A 20,506-nucleotide genomic window follows, 5' to 3' on the forward strand; every position below is an offset into this window, starting at 1 on the left:
ATAAATCATTGTGGTTTTTGCCCACTAGCTATTAAATAAATTCTTTCTGCTTTAATCTAGTTTCTTCCAACTAGATCTCTGACTGGTCCCTTTCTTGTTCAGTGCACACTGGCTTAACCTATCTCTGGACTGTATTACACAGTTGAGCATTTATCCATTGCCTGGATGCAAGATGCTTTTCTCCTCTCCTGGGTCATAAGCTACTGGAGGTGAAAGAGCCCATTACCTACTTCTCTGTCTCCTCTGTAATTTCTAACTGAAGCTCAGCACTTATGAGGTTGTTAATTGGAAGATTGTTGATTGGTTCATCAAAACATTTTCTTGCTTACTACACAATTCTAGAAATGTGTCTTTTATTCTTTCATTAAGAAGACTCCATCATGGAGACATGTAGCAGGTGCTGGGGACATGGATTTTGGAGATTGGTCAGATTTGAGTTCTAATTCTATCTCTGTTGATTACTAGTTGTGGGACCCAAGGATCAGTTAATTAGCCTCTCTGAGCTGTGGCTTTCCTATTTACAAAGAGAGATAATAATAGATACCTCAGATGAATGTTATGAGAGTTAAATTACATCCTGTATGTAAAACAATGGAACAGCGTGTGTGGAAATCTCTCAATAAATATTAGTTTCCTCTGCACCCCTACACTCCACTCTGCAATTCCCATTTCCAGTAATCAGGCTTAGAGGTGCATCTTAGTTATGTTTATTGTTATGAGTATTATGTTGAGGGGCCAAAGCAGTGGAAACAGAGAGGAGGGAAAGAAATTGCCCAAACTCAATGGAGAGAATAGAAAGCTGTTGATTTTAGAGAGGTCAAATATGAAATTGCCATTGAGAAGGAAGAACAGGATGCAAGGATGCCTGGGCTCTGCTGTTTACATGTCCTGTTTCCCCAAAGGACTCTTTTTTTGGGTTATGACCACATAGGCATAGAATCTTTTTAAAGCGAGGTTGATGTTTATTTCAGATGACCTATTTCTAGGGGCATTCTGGGATCTGGCTGGAAGAAGCCATGTGTACACCACAGGCTGAAGGATTAATCGTGGGAGAGGCTGGCATGAATGTTGGTGTGTTATGGGAAGATAGTTGTCTGCGGCAGCTGTCTTTATCCGTAGTATATTCAAAGAAAGCTTTCATCCTGGAGAGCTTAAAATAAAGCACCTAGTTGAGTGAAACTCTCAGTAACATAGTGAAGGGGTTGAGCTGACATTTGTGTGATAAACTAATGGGAGTTGACGCTGGTTTTTGAATGAACCTTACCTGGAGGACAATATAACTTGCCATTTATTTAATGTTAAATTTTTCTTTATCTTTTACTTTTACTAGGTAATTTAAATTCCTTTAGTAGGAGTCCAAGTCCTGCTACAGATTCTTCAGTGAAAAGCTCAGATGCCAAATAAATCTGTAAGGGTTAACAGACTGATATTTTTATTAATGTGTAAATTACTGGATGCATGGCCTTTGTGAGAGTGGGTTTTAGTGGTGAACTGAGGGAAATGATCACAAGGGAACCAGCTTCCTAGAAAAGGCACATAATAAAGGAGAAAATGGCATACAGAATGGGGAGGCTGCAGACACAGAAATTAAGTTCTTGGTTTCCCCAAAGCCAGCCCTATCTGGCTTCATTGTCATTCAACAACATTTAGTAAGCATCTACTATAGACTAGGTTCTGTGCTAAGAACTTTGATGACAAGGCAGGGCCTTTCTTGTGAAATCGTTTATGCTGTGTAAAGATCTGAATCTAATCTACCTCCTTATAGCTTGGATCCTGGGGCTCAAAAGACTGAATTCTAGCCTAGCTCAGTTTAGTTGTAGTCAATCTATGGACTTAGAAGCATGATAATAGGGACTGTTATGGTAAGCGTCTTTTTTTTTTTAATTTTTTTTATGGTAAGCTTCTGATGTGGGGGTAGTTTGTTACATAGTAATGTTGCAACAGCTGACTGATACACCATGATCAGTTTGGATTGTCTTCTAAGAGCATTAGGGAGCCACTAAAGAATTTTGATCAAGGGAGACCTTGATAACCTTCTAATTTTGGAATGATCACCCTGGCCACAGTAGGCTCATGGGTGGCCATGACTCTTTTAGGTTGGGTGCCAGAATGAGACACATGGAGCAATAGCCAAACCCCAAGTAGCTGCTAGTCCAAAGATAATGAGAGGCATGTAGTAAATATCTGAACCAACCTATAGCTTGAAGACTAAAGAATGGATCAAAGCTGGCAAGATTGGATTCAGGAAGACCAGCAAGGAGACTGTTGCAATTATGTATCCTTGAACTTGGAAAGTGACTGTAAAGGAAAGAGGGTTATTTAGGTGGTAGAATAGATTGGTCATGGTGACTGTTTAATTACATGTGAGAGTTGCAGGAGAGGAAGGTTAAGGGCAACTTGGTTGGTCAAAAGGGTAGATGAGAATGCCCTTCACTCAAGAAAAAACATTTTTTCAGGGTGAGACAGCAGCAGAGGCAGACAGGTTCACTTAAAACCTACTAAATTACTGTTTCCAAGTTAGGTCCAGAAGACATTTAGATATTCAGATCTGGAGAGCAAGAGAGTGATCTGGCTGGAGACTTGCAGTTGGTTGTAGTCAACAAACAGTACTAAGAGTTTCCTAGTGAATATACGAATCTTCCCAAGGAGATGATGTGGTATGAAAGTAAAAGAGGGCCAAGAACAGAACTCCAGAGAGTTATGACATTTAAAGCATGGGTCAAAAAAGAAGAGCCTGGAAAAAAGACTGAGTAGCTATAGAGAGTAGGAGACAGTGGATTCATGCAAACTGAAACAGTAAAGAATTGCACATAGGAGGGAGTGGTAACAGGGTCACATTTTGCAAATAGAGAATGTATATGACCTAGACATCCAATCATTGGTACTGGAGTAAAAAAGAATTGGGTTCAAGTCCTGGCTTAGCAATTTGTAGCTGTGTGACGTATTACTTTACCTCTCCAAGGCTGTTTTCTGACCTGTAAGATGGGCATATTTTTAGTACCTATTTTATATGACAAATGGGACAACAAATGAGATAGTAGATGTATGAGTACTTAAAGAAGAATTGACACACAGCGAGCCTTCATTAAATCCTAGCCATAATTATTGTTAGCCATTACTTAGCAAAAGAAAGTCATTGGTGGTCAAAGGGACAGCAGTTTTAATGGTGTGGTGGAACAGAAGCCAGGTTGTAGTGAGTAAGGGACTGAGTAGAGGAACTGAAGAAACCGTGGTAGACAGCTCCATTGCCTGACCATGAGGGAGAGAAAAAAACATAGGATAATAACTTGAAGGGAAGTACAATAGAAAATAATTTTAATTGTTTTTTCCATTTATGTATTTTTTAATAAAAATTGTGTATATTTAAGGCATACAACATGATAATTTGATATATATATATAGTGATGACTACTATAGTCCAGCTAAATAACATGTCATCTCATCACATAGCTACCAATTTTTGTGTGATGAATGCACCTGAAATCTACTCTTTTAGCATATTTCCAGTGTCCAGTGCAGTATTACTAAATATAGCAATCAGGCATATATATTAGATCTCTAGATTTTTTTCATTCCGTGTAACTATAACTTTTTACACTTTGATCAACATTTCCCTATCCCCTCAACCAAGCCCTAGAACCCATCATTCTTTTTACTCTCTGCTTCTATGAGTTATACTTTTTTTTTTTTTTTTTTTTTTTTTAGATTCCACATGTAAGTCAGATCACACAGTTTTGTTTTGTTTTGTTTCTCTGTCTGGTTTATGTCTCTTAGCATAATGTCCTCGAGGTTTATCCATGTTATCCCCAAAGGCAGGACTTTCTAATGGTTAAATTGTGTATGTATGTCACATCACCTGGTGATCACATTTATTGAAAGAGTTGGAAAAAAATTAAAATGCCCTTGGCTTAAGAATTTTTGAGTTATCTGCAAATCAACTCATTTCAGGAGTGGAAAAATCTTTAGTCATTTTTTTTTTTTTGTCATTTCTTTTTTTTTTTTTTTTAATTTTTATTTATTTATGATAGTCACAGAGAGAGAGAGAGAGGCAGAGACATAGGCAGAAGGAGAAGCAGGCTCCATGCACCGAGAGCCCGACGTGGGATTTGATCCAGGGTCTCCAGGATTGCGCCCTGGGCCAAAGGCAGGCGCTAAACCGCTGCGCCACCCAGGGATCCCCTTGGTCATTTCTTCATATCAAAATGAACGTAGGTTTCTCTATTGGATGTCTTCTACATTTAAAGAGGCAATCATACAAAATCTCCTATATACCATACATGATAAATTGTTTTAGCCAACTCTTAATGGAGGAGCAACTAGTACAACACCATCTCCCCAGACAAAAAGCATCGGAATATTCCGTTTTGTTGATTTATATATCTCTTCATATGTTTCTTCATCAATTTCTATAGTAGACACAGTTTCTTCCACATCTCCCAAAATCATATTTAAATGCTGATCATAAGCATGTAATCTGCCTCGAAGCTCTAGGTCATTTCTCATTTTCACATAAATTCGTTCATCCAGGCTGAGTCTGATGAGATCCAGGGGCTCTTCTACAGTGTTGGTAGTTTGTTGCTGGTCCACGTCGTCTGCCATCTTTCAAACCCTTCGCCCTTTCCCCACATCACATCTTTTTTATCCTTTCATCTGCTGAAAGACATTTGGGTTGGTTTCATATCTTGGCTATTGTGAATAATGCTTCAGTAAACAAGGGAGTGCAGCTATCTCCTTGAGATTCTGATTTAATTTCATTCAGGTATATACCCAGAAGTGGGATTCCTGAATCATATGGTAGTTCTATTTTTAATTTTTTGAGGAATCTCCATACCATTTTCCATAATAGACATATCAATTTACAATCAAGAGTTCCCTTTTCTCTACATCATCAACAACACTTGTTAGCTTTTGTCTTTTTGATTGTAGCCATTCTAACAGGAGGGAGGAGATATCTAATTGCAGTTTTGATTTACATTTCCTGGATGATTTGTGATCTTGAGCACTTTTTTATATGTCTGCTGGCCATCCCTATGTCTTCTTTTGAGAAATGTCTATGCAGATCCTGTGCCCTTTTTTAAATTGAGTTATTATTGCCATTATGATTATTATTATTTGCTATTGTGTTGTTTGAGTTTCTTATGTATTTTGGATATTAACCTCTTATTAGATGCATAGTTTGCAAATATTTTCTCTCATTCTGTAGGTTGTCTTTTCGTTCTGTTGATTGATTGCTGTGTACAAGCTTTTTTTTTTTTAAGCTTTTTAGTTTAATACTGTTTGTCCCTTTCAAGAGAAAATTAACTTTGCATGTTTATAGGCTGTGAGGAAAGTTGCAAGAAAGAAAAGAGATAATTGGTAGAGCAAAGCCTCAGAGGATGACAGAACCCCAAGAATGAGTGGTAGAATAAGGCTTCAACTGTTGAAAAAAATAAAAGGTGGCCTTTCCACTGAAAATGGAAGCAAAGTTTCAAAAAGGATAAGTAAAAGGACATGCTGAAAATTTCATTTTCCAGAATCCCAAAGATCTGAAGATGGGACAGAATGGCCAGACTCACCTCAAAAGACAAACATTAGGAAGTAAGCTACATTTCAATAGCTCATGGTATTGAAGGTCATGGATCAGGAGCAGGGGCTCTAGATGGCTTCTGACATAGGAGATAGGGTGTAAAGTCTCTATACTGGTGAAAGGCAGTGTATGTCTTATATGATACCTCCTCATAACTAATTCCTCAAACCTTCAGTGAAGTTATGAAATTCATGAAACCATTATTGTAATTGGATTTCCTGTGGAAAATAGTGAAGAGGCCAAGGTAAGCATCCTAGCTATCAGGGGCTCCTTACAGAGAAAACACAAGGTGCAAAAAGAATAGATAAGACAAAAGCAATTAAAGTGTTGTATTTGCATAAACCTTAAGGAGGGTCTCCTGACTTATGCAGGTAGAGAAATTGAGGGCTTAGGCTCAGGTCAAATTGCTTAGGTCTCTGATAGTCAGAGGGACACCCAAAGTCATATTGCAGTTATGTAAGTTTGTTAGGGAGGGGATGTGGGCGGGGCTGAACAAAGCAGCAATTTTGTTGAGGTTGTTCCTATTTTATCACACACACACACATATTTGCTTTTTTTTTTTTCCAGCTAAGTGGGAGGCAAAGTCAGTTACCATGAGTTCTGGTGGTAGTGATACCACTAGAGGATTGAGGAGATTGGTAATGGTGAAATCTACAGGGCAATATGATCCTCAAAGGAGCTCGATGTTTAAGGTTCAAGAAGCCTGAAAGCAGAAACTTGGCTTACTCCATTTGGAGTTTCACCAGGTGGGTTCTGAAGAGAATAAGCAAGAGTAGGGAGGGTACAAATTTCACAAAGAGGGATATGAATGATGGATCATCGATGGATCTTCTCCATGTTGTTGTACAGGAAAAAAAGTTGGATTTAAAAATATACAATTAGGGCAGAGCCCTTATTTCAAGTCCATTTAATCTGACCCAAGTTTTTCTCTCTTTTTTCAAGTTCCTACTGCATATTTAATTTCACAATGGACAGACCCGTATCAAATTTTAAATGATAAAGTCAAACAATAGATCAGTGAAAACTCACTTTTCATCCAATTTTTCAGAGCTATGTCATTTGTATAAAGTGAAGCACACTTGTGCCAAGGCTTTACAGTAAGCTTATATTTAAAGATATTTATGTCACGTATGATTTATGATTAAACAACTAATATCCATAACAACAAGCGTCTTATCTACCAGTGTGGCAGAGACAGCAAGTGTTGTCATCTCCATGTTGCAGTAGGAAACTGAAGCGGGCTGAGACAGAATCACCTCTTCAAGGGTTCTTTGTATTCCAGAGCATCTCAGTTTCTGAATATATGGTATATCATGTAAACTTCCAAACAAGAACAGTGAACAAATAAGCTATCATCTATTAATATTTATGGAGCCCTTGTGTCATGCTTAGCCTATGGTGAGTACTATAAATTATTAAGATGAAGATGTGCAATGTATATTCCTAGGCTTAAAAATTCTATAATCTGGTTAGAGAGTTCAAAACTCAATATACTAGAAGTTTACAAAGAATATTAGAGATAAATAACTTGAGACAATGACAGGAAAAATCCTGAGGCATGTGTGACGTGACCAGTGAGTGGAATAGACAGTAAATTGGAGGTCAGAGGAAAGAAGATGTCAGAATAGGCTGGTGTTGATAGAGAAGATTTAACATAGGAGGTGAGAATTTGATTGGACCTTGGGGAATGGGTAGTGTTTGGTGAATCATCTTTATTATTATCATCTTACTTATACATGAACAGTTGTATAAATATGAACCCTCACAAGTCTCCATTTTATTTTATTTATTTATTTATTTAAGATTGTATTTATTTATTCATGAGAGACACACAGAGAGAGAGAGAGAGAAAGAGAGAGAGAGCAAGAGGCAGAGACACAGGCAGAGGGAGAAGCAGGCTCCATGAAGGGAGCCCCATGTGGGACTCAATCTCAGGTCTCCAGGATCACGCCCTGCTCCAAAGGCAGGCGCCCAATTGCTGAACCACCCAGGTGTCCCACAAGTCTCCATTTTAAAGGACAGTTTTGGATAGAAGTCTGAAAATAATTCCCTTTGAATAAGTATCAAGAAGAGGGGAAGATAAGAGAAAATACACTGAAGATTAATTTTAGTAAAAATTATATTTTCCCCCTGAGAACTGGCTCTGCTGGATCAGATTGAGTTTCCTTAGTATTCTCACCTCCTCCTATCTCACCTGTGCCTAAAATCTGCACTTGTGACATGGGTGAACCCTCTAGCTGCCCTGGTTCTTGATGCTCTATTATGTTTTATTCCCCTATAAAGGAAAAGTAGGCTAAACCTTGCTGGTTTTCCAGAATGTTCACTTCAGTTTTCTGAGGAATTCTCCTGGGGTTGGTAAATATTGTGGCCTGGACAGAATCATGGCAGGGCACGGTATAGCTATTACTCCCCCTCAAGTGGAGAGCTTATGGTCAAGGGTTCTGAGAAATATACAGTTCAGAGTTCCTACCCAACTGATGACTGGAGAGTCAGTTGTTAGGAATAGAAAGGTCATTGAATAGGGACTGCCACTTGGTATTAGAGTCCTCTGGACTCTCACTGGGGGAGCAGACTCACACCAGAACAACTCTTCAAGAATGGGTCCTTGACATTATGACCTGAATCCAGTGGGTTCTGAACTTGTCTATTCTTCAAATCCACACACCCATGCCTTCTTTACCCCTCCATACAAAAATCTGATTCTCCTATTTTCTTCTAAAACGAAGTTAGGTGATCCATAAAAAAGAGTTTATCTGCCCATTAAATGCAAGCATTCAGCAGTCCAAAGCTGTATATTTAGAAACACAGTTGACTTTGGTCAAGATGAGGCCCAAGAAGACATGGGAAATCCTCTTTCTACTCCTAACACATAAAGGTGCTAGAAACTAAAAAAAAAATTTTTTTTTTTTAATGTATAGCTGAGCTTGTAAAGAAGAAATTTCCAGGTGTCAGAAATTGAGAATCTACAGAGGTGAGGGCTACTTATATGTCTTATGAGTAATCCCAGCATCTTTGGGTATGAATTTTAACAAGTGGAAAGAAGGGCAGTCAAGTCTTTAGTTCTGCACATGGGAGTAGGCATAATTAGGCTCCCCTCCAGATCATGCACCAGGCTCCCATTCTTGGGCCGTGGATAACAAAAGAGTTAGCTAAGAAATAAATATCCTTATTCCATGCTGCCTATGCAGGCTGGCAATGCAGGCTTAATTTCTCACAATAACGTCATCACATAGAAACTCTGTGCCAAAAATCTAAACTAAATATTTGCATGTAATCGGTGAACCCCCAGCAAAGGCAATCTTGAAAAGCCTGACGGGTTCTTATCCACAACCCAGGACATCATGCAAAAGGCACTTTAAGTGTGCTTAAAAGTATTCCAATGGTGGTGGTGGGGGCAGGGGAGAACTTGTAAGGACAGGACATACTTTTTTTAAAAGGGGGAATTTGAAAGAGAATCCTGTAGCATGGCAGATCTTCCAAAGCTGTTACACATGGATGGCCACAACAATGTTTCCCATCCCACATGCTTTTCTCTTACAATATGTCCTTTATACTCCTTCCATCAAGAGATGAGGCCTAAAAAAAAGGAGGGGGGGTGAGGTCTATGTTACCTCCCTTGGTGGACATGATTGGGACTCACTTGTAATTAATAGAATGAAGTGTAAGTGACACTGTGACTTCTGAGGTTAAATCAGAAATGTGGGGCAGTTTTTGCCTTGCTAACTGGATCACTTGTGGTAGAGTCCTGAACTGCCATGTAAGGAGACCAGCTGCCTAGGAGTTGTCAGGGGTGAGGAAGCCCAAGTTAGCCCATGCAAAGTGACCCCATGTAGAGGTCCTGTGACTAAAGAAGGAGAGAGATCTCTGGCCATCTACAACTCCTCTAGCACCTGCTGTTCTAGCTCCAAACACTAATTGCAACTGCATAAGAGATCCTAGGCTGGAATTTCTGATGGAAACTTTTCTAAATTCCTCATCTACAACATCATGAGCAAAATAAAAAGGTTGTTTTAAGCTGTTAAGTTTTGAGATAGTTTGCTATGTAGCAATCAATAACTGGAACATACAGAAACCCCAGAAGTTGAAATATTGAGAAAATTTACTGAGACAACTGGACTAAATAGTAATTTAGTTTAGCGGAAGAGAACATGACAGAATTAGAATTACAGAAAATACCTAAAGAAATTATACAGAATGCAGAGCACAGACAGAAAAAACAGAAAAATCAAAAGGGAAATTAGGAGACATGGAAGTTGAAATAAGAGGTTATACCAGATGTCTGGTAGGCATTGCAGAGAAAGAAAAATGAGATGAGAGGAGAGCAAATATTTAAAGAAATAATGGCTGATTATTTTCCAGAATCAAGGAAAGATATGAGTCTTCAAGTAGAAATTATACAAATGAGTTAAGTAGAATAAATAAAAATAAATCCAAATCTCAACCTAGTAGAAGAGTGGAAATATAGAAACTCAAGGTATAAGAGAAAACCCTAAAACTTGAAGATAGAAAGAACAGATATCTGTTGGATTAAGCCATGCAAAATAGAGATCAACTGTAGATCAAAAATGACTGAGCAGGGATGTTGCTTCTGTGTATGAAGGAGTAACTGCTGTGGAAATTGCCCTCCATCTGTAAATAGCTAGAAAGCAAGACAACTGTATTGACCCAAATGTCCACTACTTGTGAACAGATTAACACATTGTAGTTTATCCATATAGCTGAATTTTAAGTCAGCAATAAAAAGGAGCAAACTCCTGATAAGAATGAGAAGAATAAATCTCAAGAGCATTATGCTAAATGAGAGGAACAAGATATAAAAGAGCATGTGCTGTATGACTCCACGAATGTGAAATTCTAGAAAATTCCATCTGATCTATAGTGTCAAAGAGCAGATCAGGAGCTTACTAGGAATAGGAGGAGGGAATAGGCTGTAATGGGTAATGAGGGAATGTTTTTGGGTGTTGGAAATTTTTAAAAAATATTTATTGATTTATTTTAGACAGAGAGGGGAGAGAGAGAGAAAGAGAGAGAGGCGCCAGGGGGCAGAGGGAGAGAGAGAGAACCTCACGCAGACTCCCCACTGAGCATAGAGTCTGACTTGGGGCTTGATCCCATAACCCTGAGATCATGACCTAAGCCGTAATCACAAGTCAGACGCTTAACCCACTGAGCCACCCAGGTGCCGCGGGTGTTGGAAATATTTTATATCTTGATTGTGATGGTGGTTACATTGCTGTACACTTGCCACAACTCATTTATTTATATACTTTGCTGAGTTTTATTACTTGTAAATTTACTTTAATAAAATATGGTCAGATACTGGAAATTTCATATAGTTCAATAAAGCATAAAGACAGAATGGCAGCAGTCTTTTCATTAGTAACAATAATGCTAAAAGCCACAGCATAATATTTTGAAAACACAGGAAGAAACTTCATATCAACTTAGGAGTCTTTAAATAGTTAAATCAGTGGCTTTCCAACATTAGTGTGTATCAGAATCACCTGGAGGATTTATGCAAACAATCTCCACAGTTTCTGATTCAGGAGGTCTCAGGTGGGCTGAGAATATGCTTTCTAACAAGTTCCTACATATTTCAGATTCTACTGTTGTAGGGACTATACTTGAGAACCACCATCTGAGCCATCACATGAGACCTAGTGAAAAAAAATTTAGTCTTAAACAACAGCTAAGAGAGCTTAGTATCTACAAACCCTCTCTGAAAGAAGTAGGATGCTATTCTTCAATACTGAGGAGACCAAATCCAAAAGGGGTAAACATGAAGCAAGAAACACTTCCTTGGAGATTACCAATGTGTCTCCCCCACTAAATTGCTGAAACACTGGAGGGGTTTCTTTTATTCCATCCTGTGGAAGGTTTCCTTCTCCTTGCCAAGAATATGTTGCATGACTTCTCATAATAGTAAAAAAGCAGAGGAGAAAGGAAGTTCTGTTCTACTACACTTAATAGATCTAATCATTTTCCTGCTACAAATGTAAGAAGCACTTAATTGTCAGTAGGAGAGACCAATCACAGTACACACTTCCAGCTAGACTTTTCATGTGGTGACAAAATAAGTGGGAGGTCGTGGAAATGACCAACCCTGGGTGCAGGCAGTAAGAGGCTGCACTTTCTCTAGAAGTGCTGAAAACAGTTGTGAAACCAAGTTACAGGAGATAAGCTTTTGATGGTCTCCATGTGCCAGCAATTCTAAATGATGTCAGTGATAAAATACTCATCCTCCAAAAATCTTTGTCTAAGTTCTAAACAATTGTTGACATTTTCTTACATTTTAAGAATATATGTAAACTTCAAATTAGCATATTTTTGTAATACATCCTTTAATAAATACTACATTCTGCATGAAAGTTAATGTGGAAAATTTTAGTTACACAGTCAGCTTCCAATATATTGAGACTTACCCACAGGGCTTTTGTTTCAAGAGTAACTAACAGGACAGAATTTTTGGGTTTGCTTTCTCCCTCTAACCCCAGAGGTATTATGTATTTCCAAATTTAAATAGTAGATTAGAAATAACCCTCATACCATAGTGCTTGTAAAAACAAAGAAACAGAGCTTGAGTTACCAAAATTCTTTCTACGTGACCACTTAGACTTTTTAATTGTGTCTGAAATTTAAGATGGTAAGATAGAATGTAAAATTCGCGCTGTAATATTTTTGTTTAGTGAGTGCAAATTTTAGTTCATTCAAAATGATTTTTACTGAATATCTTTAAAACTGAAAAAACTTTTTTAGTTATTTTTTTCTTCATGAAACCATGACCTGCTGAAATCAAGAGTCAGACACTTAATCGACTGAGCCACTCAGGCACCCTAGGGTTTTTAATCTTGGACTCCAAAAATGCACTATCATTAAAATTTATTAATCCACTACCGATTTCCTTTTATGCATTGTAATATTTATATATCTCTTTATTTTTTATTGCCATGTATGCTAGTAAACACATACACATTTAAATAAAATACAGATTTTATTTAAAATCTGTTTGCTTTTCTGGCCATCATGATTATTTGTTTAATTTTATTATTATGACTGAAATAATTTTGTCATCTAGAGGAGGGAATGTTAAAAATGATATGCCCTTTGCTGGCTGGTAGTGGGTGTTGGTGAAGTCTCAAGTGATCCCGTGGAATAAAAAATATATAAAAATATAAATATTACAATGTATAAAAGGCAATTGGTAATAGATTACTACTTTTTTATGATAATGCATTTTTGGAGTCAAAGATTAAAAATCCTTATGTTTATATATTATTATGTAATTAATAATAGTTTAAAAGCAAATCAGAAATAACTAAAAATAAATTTCAGTTTTAAAGATAGTATTCAGCAAAAACCATTTTGAATGAACTAAAATTTGCACTCACTAAACAAAAATGTTATACCTAAAATTTTACATTCTATCTTACTATTTTAAATTTCAAACAGAATTAAAAAAGTCTAAGTGGTCATGTAGAAAGACAGAATTTTGGCAATTCAAGTTCTGTTTCTTTGTTTTTACAAGCACTATGGTATGAGGGTTTATTTCTAATCTACTATTTAAATTTGGAAATACATAATACCTCTGGGGTTAGAAGCAGAAAGCAAACTCAAAAATTCTGTCCTGTTACTAACTTACTCTTAAAGAGGACAGAAAAGTGGAAAGAAGTTTAACTTTTCCGTTAACAAACTACAGTAGTTGAGAAAGCACCCCCTTAACTCCAAGGAACACAGGAGTGGCAGTAGTGATGAAGTGGGAGGCTGAGAGCTGATGTTGGAGCAATGATGATGGCATGGTAGCATTGGCCACTCCACAGGGAGGACACTACACAGAGAGCAGCAACAAGAAACCCATAAAAACTGAATGTACGTCATTTTTAAATGGGGAATTCATCAGATACGAGCATAAGCCACCTATGATCTCTAGAAGAGACAACACATGGAGGTTTGGATGGGAATCAAAGACAAATATGTCACTTGTCATTTAAGGCTATAATTGTCACTAATCAGATGTGGCTTCAGTAAACAAAGCTTGCCTTGGCTTGAAAGTAGTCCTCCCTGACTGTAGTCCCATGACATAAATCAATAATAATTTTGAGTAACAGTACCAAGAAGGATATATTGTATTTAGCTGTGTGTGTGTGTGTGTGTGTGTGTGTGTGTGTGAGTTTTATTAAAAAAATTCTGCAAGGCAATTACCAGAGCCAGCCCTGGACTTAATTAAGAAGTTGATAAAACCATATGGTGTTGTTCAAATTCTGTATCTGGCTTCATTCTGGTCCTTAAACCTCTAGTGTATGCCCACCTTCTTTTCACAAGGCACCTGGGGTCATCCTGTTCTCCCTGAAGATTCCTCTAATAAGAATATTCTTTAAGGTCTAAAGGGCTAAAAACTGCCAAATGTAATCAGACCCAGCAAATTTACTTTTTTAAGTATAAGCTTTTTATTTTGCAATGATTGAAGATTCACATGTAGTTTTAAGAAATAAAATAGAAATCTCATGCGCCTTCTGTGCAGTTTCCCCCAGTGATAACATCTTGATAAACTGGAGCACAATATCATAACCAGGTCATTGAAACTGATACTTGGGACTTAGAACATTTCCATCACCATAAACATCCCTCATGCTGCCCTTTAATGGCCCTGCCCTATCCACTTCCCTCCCACCCCCTGCTACTTCCTTGACTCCTGGCAACAAAAATGCTCGCTATTTCTATAATTTTGTCATTTCAAGAAACGTTATATAGATAAAATCATATAGTATGTAAACTTTAGGAATTGGCTTTTTAAAAAAGATTTTATTTATTTATTTGACAGAGAGAGAGAGAGAGCACACAAGCAGGCAGAAGGAGGGGGAGAAGAAGGCTGAAGAAGGCTCCCTCCTGAACAGGGAGCCCTATGTGGGGCTTGATCCAGTACCCTGGGATCATGACCAGAGCCAAGGGCAGACGCTCAACCAACTGAGCCACCCAGGCACCCCAGAAATTGGCTTTTCTTACTCAGCATACTTCTCTGGAGACTCATTCAAGTTGCTGTTTATATCATAGTTCATTCCTTTTTATTGCTAAGTAGTATTCCATGGCATCAATGTATCACAGGTTTTTTTTTCTTTAACCATTTACACATTGAAGGACACTTGGTTCTAGTTTTTGATTATCATGAATAAAGCTGCTATAAATATCCATGTGCAGGTTTTTTTGTGAATGTAAATGTTCACTTCTCTGGTATAAACACCCAAGAGTTTATTGCTTGGTTACGTGGTAGTTGCATGTCATTGTTGTTGTTGTTTAGAAGAAACTGCAAAATTATTTTCCCGAGTGGCTTTCCCATTGTGCATTTTTACCAGCAATATGTGAGGGATCTAATTTCTCCACATCCTCATCAGCATATGGTGTTGTCATTATTTTTTGTTTTAGCCATTCTGATAGGTATATAATGATATTTCCTTGTGGTTGTAATTGGCACTTTCCTAATGGCTAATAAAGTAGAACATCTTTTCATGTACTTTGTGCCATCTGTATATCCTTTTTAGTAAGATGTCTGTTGATGTCTTTTTCTCATTTTCTCATTGGATTGTTTGTTTTATCTATTGCATTTTGAGAGCTCGTTATGTTTTCTAGATGCTAGTCCTTTGTCAGATATGTGTTTTGCAAATAATTTCTCCCAGGTCATAGCTTGTTTATCTTTTTATCCACTTAATGAGTTCTTTCAAAGAGCAAGAATTTTTAACTTTTACTGTCTCATTTATCAGTTTCTCTTTTCATGGATTGTGCTTTGGAGGGCCCTAGGCTGGAACTATGGTTTTTTTCTCCTGTTGCATTTGGCTATAGTAAAGCAGTTATTGTCTAAAAGTTTTTCATCTTTCTGGTTCTTGGCTAGAGAAATCAAGCTTTTATTGGGACTTTATGTCTGTGCTTGCTAGCATTTCCATGTTGCCATCTTCTTCCAACACCCAGTTTGGGAAGAGGGGGCAAAAAAAAAATTCAGGTAATTCACCATATTTCATTCCTTTGGTCCTGGTCCCTAGCCAGTCTAATGTCTTGTCTCTACCATTTAGAGTACTTATGTTTTAAAATACAGTGTCCAGGGTTAGTAGGAAGACTAGAGAAAGGTTTATCTCTATTTACCTCAAAGCAGAAGTCCTGTATTTACTTTCAATTGGAGATTTAGGGATAAAGTCTGATGAAAGAAAGTGGGGCATCAGATTTTTATTTTGGTTATTTTTTTATAGTAAGGCCAGTCCTATTAAACTATAAGAACACAAATCCCTTTAAAATCAAAGACAGGTTCACTGACATGGATATATATAGAGAGGATTCACAGTCTGATTTATTAGCACATTAAGCCACAAATAAACAGGCAAATACATATGTTAATATAGATCAAGAATGATCGACTTTTAGAATGAATCAAGTTAAATATGTATTAAAGGAAGTAGCTATAGGAGTGTCATGAGTAAGTTCTTTCTTTGAATCAATCTGGGAAGAATGCCTAAAGGAAATGATCTTTCAGGAGTTAATGTACAATACGGGAAAGGGGTTTGTCACCTAGACGGTGAAAAACCTGCAAGGTGTAATATTTTCCAGTGCATTTTTTCATCCCTAGAAGTTTAATTAGTGTGTTTTTATATTTTCTACTACTTTCTCCATTTTGTTCGTATTTTTTCCCTATCTTCTTAAATGAACAGAGCTTATTTATGATAGCTGTCCTCTGTGGGAAAGGTAGTGGGAAACAAATTGTGGAGCAGCTCTGGGGTGAATTGAGGAAGAGACTGAGATGCAAAGATGAGAGAAATGAGGTAAAATCAGAGTCTTGAAATTTTTGAGATAGAAGAAACTAAAAGAGGGGTGCCTGGGTGGCTCAGTCCATTAAGTGTCTGTCTTCAGCTCAGGTCATGATCCCAGGTCCTTAGATTAAGCCCCCAAGTCAGACTCCCTGCTCAGCAGAGAGCCTGCTATTCCCTTTTCCTCTGCCCCTGCCCCCTGCTCTTGCCCTCACACGTGCACATTCTCTCTCTCTCTCTCAAATAAATAAATAAATAAATAAATAAATTTTTTTTTTTAAAAAAGAAGAAACCTAGAGATTATCTAGTCCCACCCACCTCCTCATTGTAAGCGGTAAATGTCAGGGTGGTGAGGCATGAACACACAGAGGGTCATTGTGCTTATTGCACTCATGTGTACATACAAATATCTTTTGTAGAATCATTTAAGAATATCATATAGACATAATACCCCTTACCTAAATATGTTAGTTTGTCTTTTCTAGGAAAAATGACATTGATATTCCCTTGCATAATTACTATACAGTCATCAGATTCAGGAATTTAATATGGTACAATGTCATTATCTAATATTTAGTACATGTTTACATTTACCAGTTTCCCCAATAACATCTTTTATATTCATTTTCCTTTCCCTCTGATCCAATATCCTGTCCAAGATCAGGTGTTGCATTTAGTTCTCATATCTTCCTAGTCTTCTTTAAAATGGAGCATAGAAACCACAATGAGATACCACCTCACACCAGTGAGAATGGGGAAAATTAACAAGGCAGGAAACCACAAATGTTGGAGAGGATGCGGAGAAAAGGGAACCCTCTTACACTGTTGGTGGGAATGTGAACTGGTGCAGCCAGTTACACTGGAAAACTGTGTGGAGGTTCCTCAAAGAGTTAAAAATAGACCTGCCCTACGACCCAGCAATTGCACTGTTGGGGATTTACTCCAAAGATACAGATGCAGTGAAATGCCGGGACACCTGCACCCCGATGTTTCTAGCAGCAATGTCCACAATAGCCAAACTGTGGAAGGAGCCTCGGTGTCCATCGAAAGATGAATGGATAAAGAAGATGTGGTCTATGTATACAATGGAATATTCCTCAGCCATTAGAAACGACAAATACCCACCATTTGCTTCAACGTGGATGGAACTGGAGGGTATTATGCTGAGTGAAGTAAGTCAGTCGGAGAAGGACAAACATTATATGGTCTCATTCATTTGGGGAATATAAATAATAGTGAAAGGGAATATAAGGGAAGGGAGAAGAAATGTGTGGGAAATATCAGAAAGGGAGACAGAACATAAAGACTCCTAACTCTGGGAAACGAACTAGGGGTGGTGGAAGGGGAGGAGGGTGGGGGGTGGGGGTGAATAGGTGACGGGCACTGAGGGGGGTACTTGACGGGATGAGCACTGGGTGTTATTCTGTATGTTGGTAAATTGAACACCAACAAAAAATAAATTTATTATAAAAAAATAAAAATAAAATGGAGCATAGAATGTCCTTCAGTTGGGTTTGTTTGTTTCACTCTAGTTACATTCAAGTTATAGATTTTTGGCATGAGTACTATATAAGTGATATTGTGTCTTCTTCAGTATATCATATCTTGAAGTGCATAGTGTCAGGTTATCTTCTTATTGATGATAATTTTGATCACTTGGTCATGGTGATACCCACCAGGTTTTTCATTTCATGAAAGGTTGCCATTTCTAACTTTGTTTGTTTGTTTTTTTTTCATTTCTAACTTTGTAATCAATGTGTAATCATTTCTGGTATTCTTCATTGCCTTGTGTAGATCCAAATTTCTGTTATTTTTTTACCTCCCTGTATAACTTCCTTTATCATCTTTTTGTAGGAAAAATCTGCTGTAAATAAATTGTCACCACTTTGTCTGAAAATGTCTTTACTTCACTTTCATTCTTAAAATATATTTTTGCTGGTTAAAGAATTCTAGATTTTCAGCTTTCTTCTTTTAGTAAAGAAGTAAAGAGGTAAAAAAGACCCATTGTCTTCTGGTTGCACAGTTTTTGACAAAAAGTATGCCATAATTCTTATCTTGGTTCTACTTTGTATCCTATGTTTTCCTCTGACTTTGTTTATTTTTTTTTGTCAGTAATTTGATTATGAATCAAATTGGCATGGTTTTCTTTTTTTTTTTTTTTGGCATGGTTTTCTATAGACTTATTCTGCTTTTTGAAGTGGTAGGTAATATTATTGATTTCAGATTTTCTGCCTTCTAATATAAGTAATTAAATACATAAATTTCCCTCTAAACACTGCTTCATCTATATTTCATAAATGTTGATATGTCATGTTTCATTCTCATTCAGTTCAAGATATTTTCCAAGTTTCCTTGTGATTTCTTTTTTGATCCATAGATTATTTAGAAATGTGTTATTTATTTTCTATTTCTGATTTCCTCAAAAAATTATAAAAGATATTATTTATTTACTTGACAAAGAGGAAGAGAACACAAGCAGGGAGGCGCTCCTCCTCAATTTTTTTTTTTTGACTTCTAACTAATTTAGTGTGGTCAGATAACGTACTTTAAATAATCTTAATACTTTTAAATTTATTGAAACTTGTTTTATGGTCTCGTATATGACCTATCCTGGAGAATGTTCTATGGACTCTGAAAAGAATGTACATTTTGTCATTTGGAGGTATAGTGTTCTGTAAATGACAGTTGTGTCAAGTTGGTTGTGTTGTTCAAGTCCCCTATAATCTTGTTTATTATCTAGTTTTATCAATCACTGAGAAAGGACAGTTGATGTTTCTAACTGTAACTGTTGAATTGGGTATTTCTCCTTTTAATTCTGTCAATTTCTTCTTTATGTGTTTTAGGGCTCTGCTGTTAGGTACATATATATATTTATAATTTTTATTTTTCTTCACTGAAGAAAACTATCCTCTTGAAATTTAACTCTTTTCACCCTTATGAAATTTCCCTTCTCTTCTAGTAGGATTTCTTGTTTGAATGTTTATTTGTCTGATATTTATATGGCCACCCCAGCTTTCTTATGGTTACTATATGCATGGTATACCTTTTTGTCATCTGTATTAGTCAGGGTTCTCTACAGAAATAGAACCAACAACACACGCGCGCGCGCACACACACACACACACAGAGATAGAAAGATGTTTATTCTTATGGAATTGGCTCCTATGGCAAATCTAAAATCTGCAGAGTAGGCTGGGAGGGTAAAGACCCAGGAGAGTTGTAGTTTGATCTAAAGGCCATCTACTGGGGCACTTGGGTAGCTCAGTTGGTTAAGTGTCTGTCTTCAGCTCAGGTTATGATCTTGGGGTCCTGGAATCTAACCTCCTTTTGGGTTCTGTGCTTAGCAGGGAGTCTGTTTCTCCTTTCTCTGCCCCTCTTCCCACCACTTGGGCTCTCTCTCTCTCTCTCTCAAATAAATAAAAATGCAAAAAAAACTAAACAAAAAAATCCAACCAACCAACCAATGAAACAACCAAAGAACCCAAAGGCTATCTAGTGGCAGAAGTCCTTGTTGCTCAGGAGAGGTCAGCTTTTGTTCTATGAAGATCTTCAACTGATTTAGATAAGGCGCACCCATTTTATGAAGGGTAATCTGCTTTACTCAAAGTCCATCCACTTAAATGTTAATTGCATCCAAGAAACATTTTCACAGAAACATCCATAATAATGAATAATGTTTGACTAAATATCTGGGCACTATGGCCCAGTTAAGTTGACACATGAAATTAACAATTACACCATTCTTTTACTTTCAATCCATTTGTGTCTTTGAATCTAAACTTTTTCTCTTGTAGACAGCATATCATTGGATCTTGTTCTTTCATCCAGTTTGACACTCTCTGCTTTTGGAATGAAACATTTAATCTAATCACATTTCACATAATATTTAACATGGTTGGATTTACATATGTCAGATTCCTGTCTTCAGTATGTCTCATGGCTTTTTTGTTTCTGTGTTCCTTCTTTGTTGTATTTTTTTGTGTATCATTTTTTGTTGTTGTTGTAGGGAATATAACGTACATCTTAATTACCACAAGCTACTGCAGGTTAATACTTAATTCCAGGAAAATGTAGCAATGTTGCTCCAACATAACTCTATTTTGACCTTCTTCCTTTGTGATATTATTGTCATATAAATTTTTAAAAGATTTCTTTA

At 37.1% G+C, this 20,506-nt stretch overlaps 1 long non-coding RNA gene and 1 pseudogene across 2 annotated transcripts in view; both read right to left on the minus strand.

Annotated features, from left to right (window-relative positions):
• Positions 1–20,506, minus strand: part of LOC144324111 (uncharacterized) — a 262,943-nt gene that overhangs the window by 39,135 nt on the left and 203,302 nt on the right. The window lies entirely within an intron of this gene.
• LOC144323070 (U6 snRNA-associated Sm-like protein LSm3 pseudogene) lies at positions 4,106–4,599 on the minus strand (annotated as a pseudogene).

Source organism: Canis aureus, chromosome 11 (assembly GCF_053574225.1).
Source record: "Canis aureus isolate CA01 chromosome 11, VMU_Caureus_v.1.0, whole genome shotgun sequence".
Lineage (NCBI taxonomy): Eukaryota > Metazoa > Chordata > Mammalia > Carnivora > Canidae > Canis > Canis aureus.